Here is a 15,693-nt window from a genome sequence, read left to right as displayed (position 1 = left end):
ATAAATGGATTAAAGGACTAGATATCCCAGGAACTGGTGGACTGACGGCGACCTGCGTTTTATATATGGATGACGTGACCCTTTTAGCGACTGACTTTTTATCAGTACGAAGAGCAATGGACTTGACTGACTGGTACGGTCGGGCCTCGGGCGCCAAGCTTAACAGGAGTAAGTCCGAGGCCCTGCTCTTCGGGCCGTGGGGCGACGTGGACACAGGAGGACTAGATTTGGATTTTAAAGAAAAGGATTTGAAAATTTTAGGAGTAAAATTTGACAGGGAGGGTGGAGGACCAGGAAACTGGACTGACATGTTAGGGAAAGTCAGACAAAGACTGGGCTTTTGGGGACTAAGACAACTGACGTTAGAAGGCAAGATTTTAATTTTTAAAGCAGTGATTTTACCACTAATTTTACTTGTCTGTTCCGTTTTTAGTCCCCCAAGACGATTCCTGGCTAAGTTGGAGAGGGCGGTATTTTATTTCCTGTGGGGGTCCAAGTGGGAACGAATCAAGAGGGAGGTCGTTAAAAAGAAAAAAGAGAATGGCGGGAAAGGCCTCCCAGACCCCCACCTGTTTTTAGGCAGCCGCTTTGCCGCCCTCCATATCCAGTATGCACTGACCCCATCCAGAGAACACAAGACAGCAGCCATGACCCGATTCTGGATGGGGTCATACCTAAGAAGTTTGAAAATTTTACCCATTGATCTTAAAAGTCCAGTGTCTTTTAATTTGTCAAAAGAGCATAGTTTCATTAAGAAATTTTTAAAGAAATATCTTTTAGAAACAAATGATGCCACTGTTTTAACTAATCACAAGTCTCTCGTCTCTCTTGTGCAGGATCGAGAATCGGTGAGTCCAGTTCCAGGCCTCACACTAGGTGAGGCCAAAGACGTTTGGAGGAACGCAGCCCACCCAGCTCTCCAGAACAGGCTTAAGGACCTGTCGTGGATGGTGGCTCATGAGATCCTCCCGGTCAGGGCGGTCATGCACTCCAGAGGCATGGCCAAAAACTCCACCTGCCCACGGTCCGGATGTGGTTCCCCGGAGACCGTTCAACATCTGCTCTGGGAGTGCGGCGCTGCGCGGGACCTGTGGGCCAAGACAGGCCCCCTGTTTTTCCCGTGCCTGCCAGCGGGTGGGGCCCAGGTGGACTATAAGCTCGCCATCCTGGGGGTGGGTCAGGGCTTGAAGGAGTTGACACCACCAACGTTTGCCTCGCTCTGGCTCACCCTCAACCACATCAAGGATGCCATCTGGGTCACCAGAAACCTGCTGGTGGGGAAACGCGTGACGGTCCCCCTCCACGCGTGCGAGCAGAGGATAACATCAACGCTGCAGGGTGGGCCGCACGTCGTTATTCGGATGGGGGGGCCGAGGTCACACGGAGAAGGTCCCGGCCGCCACCGTACCTGGCCGCCCGTAGATGCACCCTCACCACTCTGGCTACGGGAACAGCGGGCCAGCGGGCCGGAGGAGAGGGGATCTCCGCTGGGCACTGGAAGCGAGGAGTCTGGGGCCTGTTCTGGAGACCTGGAGTGAATGGACATTCTTGATAGGGACTCACCCTCGATCCTGTACAAGAGATGTTTTATTTGGCATATTTTATTGTTTTATTGTTTTATATTTGCATTCCTATTTTATTTTAATCCATTTTACCTTTACTTTAAAACAACACACAACATACATGGACTTTTACACAACACATCAACATAACTGATTTTTAACTGTAACTTATGTCCTTTTTGTTGTTTTAAGATATGTGCAAAAATGTGATTTTATAAGGAAAAAATGGATATTGAAAGAATGGAATGAAACAATGTGACAATAAACTTTTTTCGAAAGAAAAAAAAATCTGTTCTTATCAGTTTAATATCTGATACGTGCCCTACCCGGGCACCATATATTAAATTGATTTTTGGAACTGGGAGATGGAAGAGGGGCTTGCTCCGTCCACTCCACGCATCGACCCGGTATTGCAGTACTTCTGGGAACGGTGCACCCCCAAAAACTGTGTTCAATGAAAGAGATGTTTTAGTCTTGTGTGGCAGCAGGTGTTAATGGAAGTAACGTATATTGCTGTGTATGGGTGCTTTAAAGGTGTTGTAGGTGATCATATGCTATACAGGTAATGGTGGTGTGAGAGGGAAAAAAAAACAACAACTCTGTTCTTATCTCGTTTAACATCTGATTCGTCCACTATCCGGTGGCCGCGTATGAAATTGATTTTTGGCTCATGGATCCGGAGCATGAAAACAACATCATCCACAACAACAACAGCAAAAGAGCCCGACTCTGCAGGTTTTTGATGTCTCTCTCTTATCTCTTGGAGTTTTTACGAATGAGCTGATGAGTTGAATCAGGTGTGTGTTTGATTGTCCGACCGTTGGTGAGGATTGCGGAGAGGGACACGGTGCCTCTGACGGGAGGCCTGGGAATTCATACTTACCTGGCAGGGGAGACACCATGATCAGGAAGGTGGTTCACCCAGGGCGAGGCTCGGCCATTGCACTCCGGTTGTGCTGACCCCTGCGAATTCCCCAAATGTGGGAATCTCGACTGCATAATTTATGGTAGTGGGGGACTGCGTTCGCGCTCTCCCCTGGACACACTGGTTAAAAGAGCAGATTGTTCGAGTTCCTCTTCTTCTGGTAGTTAACGACCTAGGAAGTCCAGGGAATTGAACTGCAGTGGTTGATCGAGAGATGTAAAACTCTCAACCTAGGACCAGTCTGCAAAAGTAGGGCTGTTTTTTAGTTTTTTTTTTCATCATTCTTCAAATAATCTCCATTATTCAACCAGCGCTTTTATTGGCAGCAGTGGTCCTAGAAGCAAAGTTGTTCCGAATGGGGAGTTCTATCATGTGGTATGAATACCTTGTGCATGTGTGAAAAATCACCTGACATACAGTCGCCTATGGCCGTATTCATGTTGTTGTTTTTACTGTTTACAGCGCCACCAAGTGGCCAGTCGCCACATCCCTTTTCACCTGAGCACAGGCTGAGCCCGTGCACAGGTGTACCGACTTGGGTGTAATTGTCTCATTCCGTTGGAGAGTTATGGCCATTTAAGTAAAGCCCGCCTCGCCCACTCCCAACGTTTTGGCGTCCCGTCGCCAACGTGTATCGAAATTCCGACTTTTTTCCCCATCGCTGTCGGCAATCAGACTCCAGGGAATCTTTCTGCACCGGTTTGGGTCAGATCGGGCGAAAGACCTAGGACTAGTGTGCAAAAGTAGCTTTTTCACAAAATCCCAAATACCCGAAAATCTCGCCAGCGCAACCATCGAATCCGAGGCCTGCGTCTTGTTCGGCCCGAGCCAAGGATTCCGGTGATGTAAGACACTTGGGTCTGCGACGGACGGTTCAGGAGTTACGAGGCATTTCGTACTTCTGATCGCTGCAGCGCCACCTTGGGGCCGATTGGGCCGAGCCTTGGTGATGTTGTAGACCGGGCGGGTACTACCATCCCTCAAGAGTTTCAAGTCTCTACGACGTACGCTTTGGTCTGCCCGCTCACTTTTAGTGCAGAATGTTTGTTGGTCCAAAATCCCAGGTTGCACTCCAAAGTGTCGTGTTGTGCGCTCTGCTGTGATCCATTTTCGGTGTCAACAGTCAAGCTGAGCTTGTATTGCTGTGAGCTGAGCTTGTTTGCTGGCGACCTTTAGACCCTCTCGCCACGGCCCAGGTGGGCGTGGCCTTTGACGGCTCCCCCGCCTCTGCGTCATTGTGTCATCGCTTCTCGGCCTTTTGGCTAAGATCAAGTGTAGTATCTGTTCTTATCAGTTTAATATCTGATACGTGCCCTACCCGGGCACCATATATTAAATTGATTTTTGGAACTGGGAGATGGAAGAGGGGCTTGCTCCGTCCACTCCACGCATCGACCCGGTATTGCAGTACTTCTGGGAACGGTGCACCCCCAAAAACTGTGTTCAATGAAAGAGATGTTTTAGTCTTGTGTGGCAGCAGGTGTTAATGGAAGTAACGTATATTGCTGTGTATGGGTGCTTTAAAGGTGTTGTAGGTGATCATATGCTATACAGGTAATGGTGGTGTGAGAGGGAAAAAAAACAACAACTCTGTTCTTATCTCGTTTAACATCTGATTCGTCCACTATCCGGTGGCCGCGTATGAAATTGATTTTTGGCTCATGGATCCGGAGCATGAAAACAACATCATCCACAACAACAACAGCAAAAGAGCCCGACTCTGCAGGTTTTTGATGTCTCTCTCTTATCTCTTGGAGTTTTTACGAATGAGCTGATGAGTTGAATCAGGTGTGTGTTTGATTGTCCGACCGTTGGTGAGGATTGCGGAGAGGGACACGGTGCCTCTGACGGGAGGCCTGGGAATTCATACTTACCTGGCAGGGGAGACACCATGATCAGGAAGGTGGTTCACCCAGGGCGAGGCTCGGCCATTGCACTCCGGTTGTGCTGACCCCTGCGAATTCCCCAAATGTGGGAATCTCGACTGCATAATTTATGGTAGTGGGGGACTGCGTTCGCGCTCTCCCCTGGACACACTGGTTAAAAGAGCAGATTGTTCGAGTTCCTCTTCTTCTGGTAGTTAACGACCTAGGAAGTCCAGGGAATTGAACTGCAGTGGTTGATCGAGAGATGTAAAACTCTCAACCTAGGACCAGTCTGCAAAAGTAGGGCTGTTTTTTAGTTTTTTTTTTTCATCATTCTTCAAATAATCTCCATTATTCAACCAGCGCTTTTATTGGCAGCAGTGGTCCTAGAAGCAAAGTTGTTCCGAATGAGGAGTTCTATCATGTGGTATGAATACCTTGTGCATGTGTGAAAAATCACCTGACATACAGTCGCCTATGGCCGTATTCATGTTGTTGTTTTTACTGTTTACAGCGCCACCAAGTGGCCAGTCGCCACATCCCTTTTCACCTGAGCACAGGCTGAGCCCGTGCACAGGTGTACCGACTTGGGTGTAATTGTCTCATTCCGTTGGAGAGTTATGGCCATTTAAGTAAAGCCCGCCTCGCCCACTCCCAACGTTTTGGCGTCCCGTCGCCAACGTGAATCGAAATTCCGACTTTTTTCCCCATCGCTGTCGGCAATCAGACTCCAGGGAATCTTTCTGCACCGGTTTGGGTCAGATCGGGCGAAAGACCTAGGACTAGTGTGCAAAAGTAGCTTTTTCACAAAATCCCAAATACCCGAAAATCTCGCCAGCGCAACCATCGAATCCGAGGCCTGCGTCTTGTTCGGCCCGAGCCAAGGATTCCGGTGATGTAAGACACTTGGGTCTGCGACGGACGGTTCAGGAGTTACGAGGCATTTCGTACTTCTGATCGCTGCAGCGCCACCTTGGGGTCGATTGGGCCGAGCCTTGGTGATGTTGTAGACCGGGCGGGTACTACCATCCCTCAAGAGTTTCAAGTCTCTACGACGTACGCTTTGGTCTGCCCGCTCACTTTTAGGGCAGAATGTTTGTTGGTCCAAAATCCCAGGTTGCACTTCAAAGTGTCGTGTTGTGCGCTCTGCTGTGATCCATTTTCGGTGTCAACAGTCAAGCTGAGCTTGTATTGCTGTGAGCTGAGCTTGTTTGCTGGCGACCTTTAGACCCTCTCGCCACGGCCCAGGTGGGCGTGGCCTTTGACGGCTCCCCCGCCTCTGCGTCATTGTGTCATCGCTTCTCGGCCTTTTGGCTAAGATCTAGTATCTGGTCCGAGGGTAGAGGCAGCGATCGCCTCTTGGAGGTTTTTCCGGCTTGGGTCGTTCAGTGGCTTGAGCCTCAAACTTCTGAGAGGTATATTGGCAGTGCCTTTTTTTTTTTTTTTTTTTTTTTTTTTTTTTTTTTTTTTATCCGGACGACTTGGTTTTCCAAGGAATCTTTTGTTCTTAAGGTAAGTTATTTATTTATTTATTTATTACGGTTTTAAGGTTGTGTTTTAAATAGCTGTTGGTGTCTCCACCATGTCGGCTGCTCGTGCCGGCATGCGGAGGCACCACAGCGTGCGTTTTTTATTTAAAGAGGTGGATGGTAAGCTCCTGGGGTTGTCACGTCTTGACTTCTCCAGGAAGCTGATCCAGAAAGCCCTAAATTTTAGACCCGAGGACTTGAACTGCCTAGTAACTCTCCCCCTGAACAAAGGTTTTGATTTAAGTTTCAAAAGTGCTTCCCTGTTAATTGAATTTTGGCAAAGGTTTGATGCATGCAAAGCCCAATTCGCTATGTTTACTGTGGAGAAACTTTCTGACAATTCATTAAAAACTGTGATTGTTAGGATGTTTAATGAAACAGTGAATGGGGAGGACATTTGTGTCTGGCTGGGCAGATTTTGCACTGTTCGGGGTCAACCAATCAAAGTGTTAGATGAAGATGGTATCTGGAATTGCTCCTGGCGAATTCCCATTAAACAATGGGAGGACGCCGGGGGCTACCAGGGCCTGAAGCATCTGCCTTCAATGATTGTGTTGGGAGAGAACAGGGGCTACATTCACTACCAAGGAATGCCCAAACTGTGCAGGAAGTGTGGGAGGATGGGGCATTTAGCTGATGCATGCAAGGAATTAACATGTGGGAAGTGTAGAGGAATTGGTCACATCTTTGAAGAATGTACCATTGGCAGAAGGTGTAATCTTTGTGGTGAAACTGACCATCTCTACAGAGATTGCCCTAAAAGTTTTGCCAACAAATTGAAAGGGAACAAAATGGCCGCCCCACATGTGGAACAAACAAAAGAACAAAGAGAGAAGGAGGTGGTCCCTGAGATTTTGGCGGGAATTTCAAATTCCCAGCCAGCCTCAGGGATTTGTCAGGAAAAAGGAAGTGGGGGCCACAGGGGCGGAGTCACAGCTTGAAACCGAACAGGGGGAGGAAACCACTCCCGGACAAGATAAAGGAAAGGAAACAGAAGACGGAGAGGATGAAACGGTTTCCTCCCTCAACACCGTCTCGGAGGTGAGTATGCCCTCCAGTGGGAGTGAAACTGACCTTTCACTCCCAAATGCTCAAGTGCAGAAGAGAACTGCAGGATCTCCGTTGTGTGTAGTAGTGGAGAAAAGAATGAGGGCTACACAAGGGCTGGATAGTTTCTCCCCGGAGGATCCAGACCGCATGTGGCCCTCAGAATCCCCTAATGAAGTTTCCTTTCTGCATTTTAAGCTAAGAACATCGACACCGAAAGAGTCGCAAGAGTTCAGCTCTGTGGCTTCGGAAGTGTCAACCTCTTGCCCTCCTGAACCCAGCCCCCATGGGAGAAGGGAGAGGCATGAGGAACAAGAAATAACATAATTTTAAAGATGCCTCTGTATGTCTTTTATTAGTCTTCTTTTAAAAGTTCATATCATTTTAACTATACTGCTCATGGCCCTCACAATCTCTACAATAAATGTGAGAAGTGTGAGAAGTGATATACGAGCACAGAGCGTTTTATCCTTTTTAAAATCCTGTAAGTCAGATGTGTTTTTATTGCAAGAATGTGCTTTGCCCTTTTTATCCAATTACAGAAAGTGGGAGGAGCTTTGGACCCCTGGACATTCTATCTGGAGTGGGTCCAATTTTAACAAAAATGACGGTGTTGCTATTTTAATCAACAATCCAAACATCTTGGTGAAGGGCAGCACGGTGGTAAGGGATGGGCGAGCAATTTTAGCAAACTTGACTTTTTTAGATAAGGATTTTAATGTTCTTAATGTGTATGGTTTTAATGATAAGAATGAAAGATATGAGCTTTTAGAAGACCTGCAGCCCCACATGTTAGGGAGGGCCCCTTTGGTGGTGGCAGGGGATTTTAACTGTGTCTTAACTCCGAAAGATAGGAAGAGGGTAGAAGGTTTTAAATTTGACAAAACATCGGTTTTATTGCAAAATTTAGTCAGAGATTTTAATTTAGTCGACTGCTTTAAAAAAATGCATCAGAGAGAGGAGGGCTTCACCTGGTTCAGTGGTGATGGCACCAGAGCCTCTCGCATTGACTACATTTTTACACGGGACTGCTTGCCAACCGATGCTACATTATCCCCCCTCTTTTTTTCTGATCACATGATGCTATCCTGCACCCTTTCACTGGCCTCTGGTGTGACAGTAGGAGGAGGGCTGTGGAAGTTGAACTGCTCCCTGTTGGAGGATGAGGAAGTATTTAGTGAGTACAGGGAGCAGTTCAGCCGATGGCAGACCCTCCAAGACTTTTATGATTCACGTGCACAGTGGTGGGAAATGGTAAAGGAACGGACGAGACAGTTTTTTAAGAAAATAGGAAAGGAGAAAAAGAAAAAAGAAAAGAGACGCATGATGGGGTTGCAAAAACGACTACAGAGGTATTTTAATCTTTTAAAAATTGGGTTTGATTTTAGTGAAGAAATAAAAGAAGTAAAACAAGAAATGTCAGTTTTAGCCCAAATTCAAAGTAAAGGTGTCATTTTAAGGAGTAGAGAACAAGATATTGAAGAAGGGGAAAAGTGTACAAGATATTTTTTTTAAAAAATTATAACACGGGGAGGGGCTTTGACAACTTTGAAATCGGATGGGAGGGTGGTAAATGAAACAGAAGAGATTTTAAGAGGGGTGGAAAACTTTTATAGTGATTTATATGGCCTAAAACAAGTACACGACGATACCTTAATGGAAGTTTTAAATTTTTTAGACAAAAAGCTCCAGAGTCAATGTGCACTTTTAAGACAGGATTTTACGATTTTAGAAATACAAAAAGCTCTGAAAGGTTTTAAGCGTGGGAAGTCCCCAGGACTAGACGGACTACCACTTGAATTTTACTTGACCTTTGGGGACATTTTAGCACATGACTTACTGACTGTTTTTAAAGAATTTGACAATGTGAACAGACTTCCAGACAGCTTCAGAATAGGGATAGTGACGCTATTACATAAGAAAGGCGACAAGACTGACTTAAAGAATTGGCGACCCATCACTCTTTTAAACGTTGACTGCAAACTTTTTAGCAAAATTTTAGCCACGCGTATGTCGACAGTTTTAGCAGACGTAATCCACTTGGATCAAGCATGCGCCGTGCCCGGAAGGAAGATCACGGACAGCCTGGTACTGATCAGAGACGCCATCTGTTTTGCGAGAGACAGAAACATTCAGCTAGTAGTCCTAAATTTAGACTTTGAAAAGGCATTCGACCGTATCTCGCACCAGTTCCTGTTTAAGGTACTGGAAAAAATGGGTTTTCCTGGGAGGTTTATAGCCTGGGTGGGACTGCTGTACAACGATCTGTCTAGCAGAATTTTGGTTAACGGGCATTTATCCAAAGCTGTAAAACTCTACAGCGGCGTCCGTCAGGGGTGTCCTTTATCTCCCCTTCTGTATGTGGCTTGTATTGAGCCACTGGCACAAATCTTGAGAAGGGATAAATGGATTAAAGGACTAGACATCCCAGGGACTGGTGGACTGACGGCGACCTGTGTTTTATATATGGATGACGTGACCCTTTTAGCGACTGACCTTTTATCAGTACGAAGAGCAATGGACTTGACTGACTGGTACGGTCGGGCCTCGGGCGCCAAGCTCAATAGGAGTAAGTCCGAGGCCCAGCTCTTCGGGCCGTGGGGGAACGTGGACACAGTTGGACTAGATTTGGATTTTAAAGACAATGATTTGAAAATTTTAGGTGTAAAATTTGACAGAGAGGGTGGAGGACAAGGAAACTGGACTGACATGTTAGGGAAAGTCAGGCAAAGACTGGGCTTTTGGGGACTGAGACAATTGACGTTTGAAGGCAAGATTTTAATTTTTAAAGCTGTGATTTTACCACTGATTTTACTTGTCTGCTCTGTTTTTAGTCCCCCAAGACGATTCCTGGCCAACCTGGAGAGGGCGGTATTTTATTACCTGTGGGGGTCCAAGTGGGAACGACTAAAGAGGGAGGTCGTCAAAAAGAAAAAAGAGAATGGCGGGAAAGGCCTCCCAGACCCCCACCTGTTTTTAGGCAGCCGCTTTGCCGCCCTCCACATCCAGTACGCACTGACCCCATCCAGAGAACACAAGACAGCAGCCATGACCCGATTCTGGATGGGGTCATACCTAAGAACTTTGAAAATTTTACCCATTGATCTTAAAAGTCCTGTGTCTTTTAATTTGTCAAAAGAGCATAGTTTTATTAAGAAATTTTTAAAGAAATATCTTTTAGAGACAAATGATGCCACCATTTTAACTAACCATAAGTCTCTTATCTCTCTTGTGCAGGATCGAGAATCGGTGAGCCCGGTTCCAGGCCTCACACTAGGTGAGGCCAAAGATGTTTGGAGGAACGCAGCCCACCCAGCTCTCCAGAACAGGCTTAAAGACTTGTCGTGGATGGTGGCTCATGAGATCCTCCCGGTCAGGGCGGTTATGCACTCCAGAGGCATGGCCAAAAACTCCACCTGCCCACGGTCCGGATGTGGTTCCCCGGAGACCGTTCGACATCTGCTCTGGGAGTGCGGCGCTGCGCGGGACCTGTGGGCCAAGACCGGCCCCCTGTTTTTCCCGTGCCTGCCAGCGGGTGGGGCCCAGGTGGACTACAAGCTCGCCATCCTGGGGGTGGGTCAGGGCTTGAAGGAGCTGACACAACCAAAATTTTCCTCGCTCTGGCTCACCCTAAACGTGATCAAGGATGCCATCTGGGTCACCAGAAATCTGCTGGTGGGGAAACGCGTGACGGTCCCCCTCCACGCGTGCGAGCAGAAAATAAGATCAACGCTGCAGGGTGGGCCGCACGTCGTTATTCGGATGGGGGGGCCGGGGTCACACGTAGAAGGTCCCGGCCGCCACCGACCCTGGCCGCCCGTAGATGCACCCTCACCACACCGGCTACGGGAACAGCGGGCCAGCGGGCCGGAGGAGAGGGGATCTCCGCTGGGCACCAGAAGCGGGGAGTCTGGGGCCTGTTCTGGAGACCTGGAGTGAATGGACAATCTTGATAGGGACTCACCCTCGATCCTGTACAAGAGATGTTTTATTTGGCATGTTTTATTGTTCTATTGTTTTTATGTTTTATTCCTATTTATTTTAATCCATTTACGTTTCCTTTAAAACAACACAAATATTAACATACATGGACTTTTACACAACACACAATCAATAATTGATTTTTAACTATAAAGTGTGTCCTTTTATTTGTTTGTTTTGTTGTTTTAAGATGTGTAAATAAATACTTGATTTATAAAAAAATGTAAATGGAAAACATGGAATGAAAACCTGTGACAATAAAACTTTTTCGAAAGAAAAAAAATCTGTTCTTATCAGTTTAATATCTGATACGTGCCCTACCCGGGCACCATATATTAAATTGATTTTTGGAACTGGGAGATGGAAGAGGGGCTTGCTCCGTCCACTCCACGCATCGACCCGGTATTGCAGTACTTCTGGGAACGGTGCACCCCCAAAAACTGTGTTCAATGAAAGAGATGTTTTAGTCTTGTGTGGCAGCAGGTGTTAATGGAAGTAACGTATATTGCTGTGTATGGGTGCTTTAAAGGTGTTGTAGGTGATCATATGCTATACAGGTAATGGTGGTGTGAGAGGGAAAAAAAACAACAACTCTGTTCTTATCTCGTTTAACATCTGATTCGTCCACTATCCGGTGACCGCGTATGAAATTGATTTTTGGCTCATGGATCCGGAGCATGAAAACAACATCATCCACAACAACAACAGCAAAAGAGCCCGACTCTGCAGGTTTTTGATGTCTCTCTCTTATCTCTTGGAGTTTTTACGAATGAGCTGATGAGTTGAATCAGGTGTGTGTTTGATTGTCCGACCGTTGGTGAGGATTGCGGAGAGGGACACGGTGCCTCTGACGGGAGGCCTGGGAATTCATACTTACCTGGCAGGGGAGACACCATGATCAGGAAGGTGGTTCACCCAGGGCGAGGCTCGGCCATTGCACTCCGGTTTTGCTGACCCCTGCGAATTCCCCAAATGTGGGAATCTCGACTGCATAATTTATGGTAGTGGGGGACTGCGTTCGCGCTCTCCCCTGGACACACTGGTTAAAAGAGCAGATTGTTCGAGTTCCTCTTCTTCTGGTAGTTAACGACCTAGGAAGTCCAGAGAATTGAACTGCAGTGGTTGATCGAGAGATGTAAAACTCTCAACCTAGGACCAGTCTGCAAAAGTAGGGCTGTTTTTTAGTTTATTTTTTTCATCATTCTTCAAATAATCTCCATTATTCAACCAGCGCTTTTATTGGCAGTAGTGGTCCTAGAAGCAAAGTTGTTTTGCATCGAATCCGAGGCCTGCGTCTTGTTCGGCCCGAGCCAAGGATTCCGGTGATGTAAGACACTTGGGTCTGCGACGGACGGTTCAGGAGTTACGAGGCATTTCGTACTTCTGATCGCTGCAGCGCCACCTTGGGGCCGATTGGGCCGAGCCTTGGTGATGTTGTAGACCGGGCGGGTACTACCATCCCTCAAGAGTTTCAAGTCTCTACGACGTACGCTTTGGTCTGCCCGCTCACTTTTAGGGCAGAATGTTTGTTGGTCCAAAATCCCAGGTTGCACTCCAAAGTGTCGTGTTGTGCGCTCTGCTGTGATCCATTTTCGGTGTCAACAGTCAAGCTGAGCTTGTATTGCTGTGAGCTGAGCTTGTTTGTTGGCGACCTTTAGACCCTCTCGCCACGGCCCAGGTGGGCGTGGCCTTTGACGGCTCCCCCGCCTCTGCGTCATTGTGTCATCGCTTCTCGGCCTTTTGGCTAAGATCAAGTGTAGTATCTGTTCTTATCAGTTTAATATCTGATACGTGCCCTACCCGGGCACCATATATTAAATTGATTTTTGGAACTGGGAGATGGAAGAGGGGCTTGCTCCGTCCACTCCACGCATCGACCCGGTATTGCAGTACTTCTGGGAACGGTGCACCCCCAAAAACTGTGTTCAATGAAAGAGATGTTTTAGTCTTGTGTGGCAGCAGGTGTTAATGGAAGTAACGTATATTGCTGTGTATGGGTGCTTTAAAGGTGTTGTAGGTGATCATATGCTATACAGGTAATGGTGGTGTGAGAGGGAAAAAAAAACAACAACTCTGTTCTTATCTCGTTTAATATCTGATTCGTCCACTATCCGGTGACCGCGTATGAAATTGATTTTTGGCTCATGGATCCGGAGCATGAAAACAACATCATCCACAACAACAACAGCAAAAGAGCCCGACTCTGCAGGTTTTTGATGTCTCTCTCTTATCTCTTGGAGTTTTTACGAATGAGCTGATGAGTTGAATCAGGTGTGTGTTTGATTGTCCGACCGTTGGTGAGGATTGCGGAGAGGGACACGGTGCCTCTGACGGGAGGCCTGGGAATTCATACTTACCTGGCAGGGGAGACACCATGATCAGGAAGGTGGTTCACCCAGGGCGAGGCTCGGTCATTGCACTCCGGTTGTGCTGACCCCTGCGAATTCCCCAAATGTGGGAATCTCGACTGCATAATTTATGGTAGTGGGGGACTGCGTTCGCGCTCTCCCCTGGACACACTGGTTAAAAGAGCAGATTGTTCGAGTTCCTCTTCTTCTGGTAGTTAACGACCTAGGAAGTCCAGAGAATTGAACTGCAGTGGTTGATCGAGAGATGTAAAGCTCTCAACCTAGGACCAGTCTGCAAAAGTAGGGCTGTTTTTTAGTTTATTTTTTTCATCATTCTTCAAATAATCTCCATTATTCAACCAGCGCTTTTATTGGCAGTAGTGGTCCTAGAAGCAAAGTTGTTCCGAATGAGGAGTTCTATCATGTGGTATGAATACCTTGTGCATGTGTGAAAAATCACCTGACATACAGTCGCCTATGGCCGTATTCATGTTGTTGTTTTTACTGTTTACAGCGCCACCAAGTGGCCAGTCGCCACATCCCTTTTCACCTGAGCACAAGCTGAGCCCGTGCACAGGTGTACCGACTTGGGTGTAATTGTCTCATTCCGTTGGAGAGTTATGGCCATTTAAGTAAAGCCCGCCTCGCCCACTCCCAACGTTTTGGCGTCCCGTCGCCAACGTGAATCGAAATTCCGACTTTTTTCCCCATCGCTGTCGGCAATCAGACTCCAGGGAATCTTTCTGCACCGGTTTGGGTCAGATCGGGCGAAAGACCTAGGACTAGTGTGCAAAAGTAGCTTTTTCACAAAATCCCAAATACCCGAAAATCTCGCCAGCGCAACCATCGAATCCGAGGCCTGCGTCTTGTTCGGCCCGAGCCAAGGATTCCGGTGATGTAAGACACTTGGGTCTGCGACGGACGGTTCAGGAGTTACGAGGCATTTCGTACTTCTGATCGCTGCAGCGCCACCTTGGGGCCGAGCCTTGGTGATGTTGTAGACCGGGCGGGTACTACCATCCCTCAAGAGTTTCAAGTCTCTACGACGTACGCTTTGGTCTGCCCGCTCACTTTTAGGGCAGAATGTTTGTTGGTCCAAAATCCCAGGTTGCACTCCAAAGTGTCGTGTTGTGCGCTCTGCTGTGATCCATTTTCGGTGTCAACAGTCAAGCTGAGCTTGTATTGCTGTGAGCTGAGCTTGTTTGTTGGCGACCTTTAGACCCTCTCGCCACGGCCCAGGTGGGCGTGGCCTTTGACGGCTCCCCCGCCTCTGCGTCATTGTGTCATCGCTTCTCGGCCTTTTGGCTAAGATCAAGTGTAGTATCTGTTCTTATCAGTCTTTTATTAGTGTTCTTTTAAAAGTTCATATCATTTTAACTATACTGCTCATGGCCCTCACAATCTCTACAATAAATGTGAGAAGTGTGAGAAGTGATATACGAGCACAGAGCGTTTTATCCTTTTTAAAATCCTGTAAGTCAGATGTGTTTTTATTGCAAGAATGTGCTTTGCCCTTTTTATCCAATTACAGAAAGTGGGAGGAGCTTTGGACCCCTGGACATTCTATCTGGAGTGGGTCCAATTTTAACAAAAATGACGGTGTTGCTATTTTAATCAACAATCCAAACATCTTGGTGAAGGGCAGCACGGTGGTAAGGGATGGGCGAGCAATTTTAGCAAACTTGACTTTTTTAGATAAGGATTTTAATGTTCTTAATGTGTATGGTTTTAATGATAAGAATGAAAGATATGAGCTTTTAGAAGACCTGCAGCCCCACATGTTAGGGAGGGCCCCTTTGGTGGTGGCAGGGGATTTTAACTGTGTCTTAACTCCGAAAGATAGGAAGAGGGTAGAAGGTTTTAAATTTGACAAAACATCGGTTTTATTGCAAAATTTAGTCAGAGATTTTAATTTAGTCGACTGCTTTAAAAAAATGCATCAGAGAGAGGAGGGCTTCACCTGGTTCAGTGGTGATGGCACCAGAGCCTCTCGCATTGACTACATTTTTACACGGGACTGCTTGCCAACCGATGCTACATTATCCCCCCTCTTTTTTTCTGATCACATGATGCTATCCTGCACCCTTTCACTGGCCTCTGGTGTGACAGTAGGAGGAGGGCTGTGGAAGTTGAACTGCTCCCTGTTGGAGGATGAGGAAGTATTTAGTGAGTACAGGGAGCAGTTCAGCCGATGGCAGACCCTCCAAGACTTTTATGATTCACGTGCACAGTGGTGGGAAATGGTAAAGGAACGGACGAGACAGTTTTTTAAGAAAATAGGAAAGGAGAAAAAGAAAAAAGAAAAGAGACGCATGATGGGGTTGCAAAAACGACTACAGAGGTATTTTAATCTTTTAAAAATTGGGTTTGATTTTAGTGAAGAAATAAAAGAAGTAAAACAAGAAATGTCAGTTTTAGCCCAAATTCAAAGTAAAG

The 15,693-nt window shown here is 46.9% G+C and overlaps 7 non-coding genes and 2 pseudogenes across 7 annotated transcripts; all 9 read left to right on the top strand.

The window, feature by feature from the left end:
* Positions 1–1,825: 1,825 nt before the first annotated feature.
* On the top strand, positions 1,826–2,003 carry LOC143727328 (U2 spliceosomal RNA; annotated as a pseudogene).
* A 434-nt stretch (positions 2,004–2,437) lies between these two features.
* Positions 2,438–2,601, top strand: LOC143726686 (U1 spliceosomal RNA). The gene has a single exon (XR_013198921.1). It is a non-coding gene; the product is annotated as a U1 spliceosomal RNA (small nuclear RNA).
* Positions 2,602–3,729: 1,128 nt separating this feature from the next.
* Positions 3,730–3,920, top strand: LOC143727105 (U2 spliceosomal RNA). Its single transcript, XR_013199314.1, has one exon. It is a non-coding gene; the product is annotated as a U2 spliceosomal RNA (small nuclear RNA).
* Positions 3,921–4,353: 433 nt separating this feature from the next.
* On the top strand, positions 4,354–4,517 carry LOC143726685 (U1 spliceosomal RNA). The gene has a single exon (XR_013198920.1). It is a non-coding gene; the product is annotated as a U1 spliceosomal RNA (small nuclear RNA).
* A 6,651-nt stretch (positions 4,518–11,168) lies between these two features.
* On the top strand, positions 11,169–11,345 carry LOC143727306 (U2 spliceosomal RNA; annotated as a pseudogene).
* A 433-nt stretch (positions 11,346–11,778) lies between these two features.
* Positions 11,779–11,942, top strand: LOC143726931 (U1 spliceosomal RNA). The gene has a single exon (XR_013199153.1). It is a non-coding gene; the product is annotated as a U1 spliceosomal RNA (small nuclear RNA).
* A 691-nt stretch (positions 11,943–12,633) lies between these two features.
* On the top strand, positions 12,634–12,824 carry LOC143727104 (U2 spliceosomal RNA). Its single transcript, XR_013199313.1, has one exon. It is a non-coding gene; the product is annotated as a U2 spliceosomal RNA (small nuclear RNA).
* A 434-nt stretch (positions 12,825–13,258) lies between these two features.
* LOC143726891 (U1 spliceosomal RNA) lies at positions 13,259–13,422 on the top strand. The gene has a single exon (XR_013199116.1). It is a non-coding gene; the product is annotated as a U1 spliceosomal RNA (small nuclear RNA).
* Positions 13,423–14,542: 1,120 nt separating this feature from the next.
* LOC143727506 (U2 spliceosomal RNA) lies at positions 14,543–14,725 on the top strand. Its single transcript, XR_013199514.1, has one exon. It is a non-coding gene; the product is annotated as a U2 spliceosomal RNA (small nuclear RNA).
* Positions 14,726–15,693: the final 968 nt, after the last annotated feature.

The sequence above is a fragment of the Siphateles boraxobius genome, unplaced genomic scaffold, assembly GCF_051911475.1.
Source record: "Siphateles boraxobius isolate OS27281-9 unplaced genomic scaffold, OSU_SipBor_1 77, whole genome shotgun sequence".
NCBI classification, from domain to species: domain Eukaryota; kingdom Metazoa; phylum Chordata; class Actinopteri; order Cypriniformes; family Leuciscidae; genus Siphateles; species Siphateles boraxobius.
The sequence above is the reverse complement of the archived record's forward strand: the minus strand, read 5'-3'. Positions and strand labels throughout refer to the sequence as shown.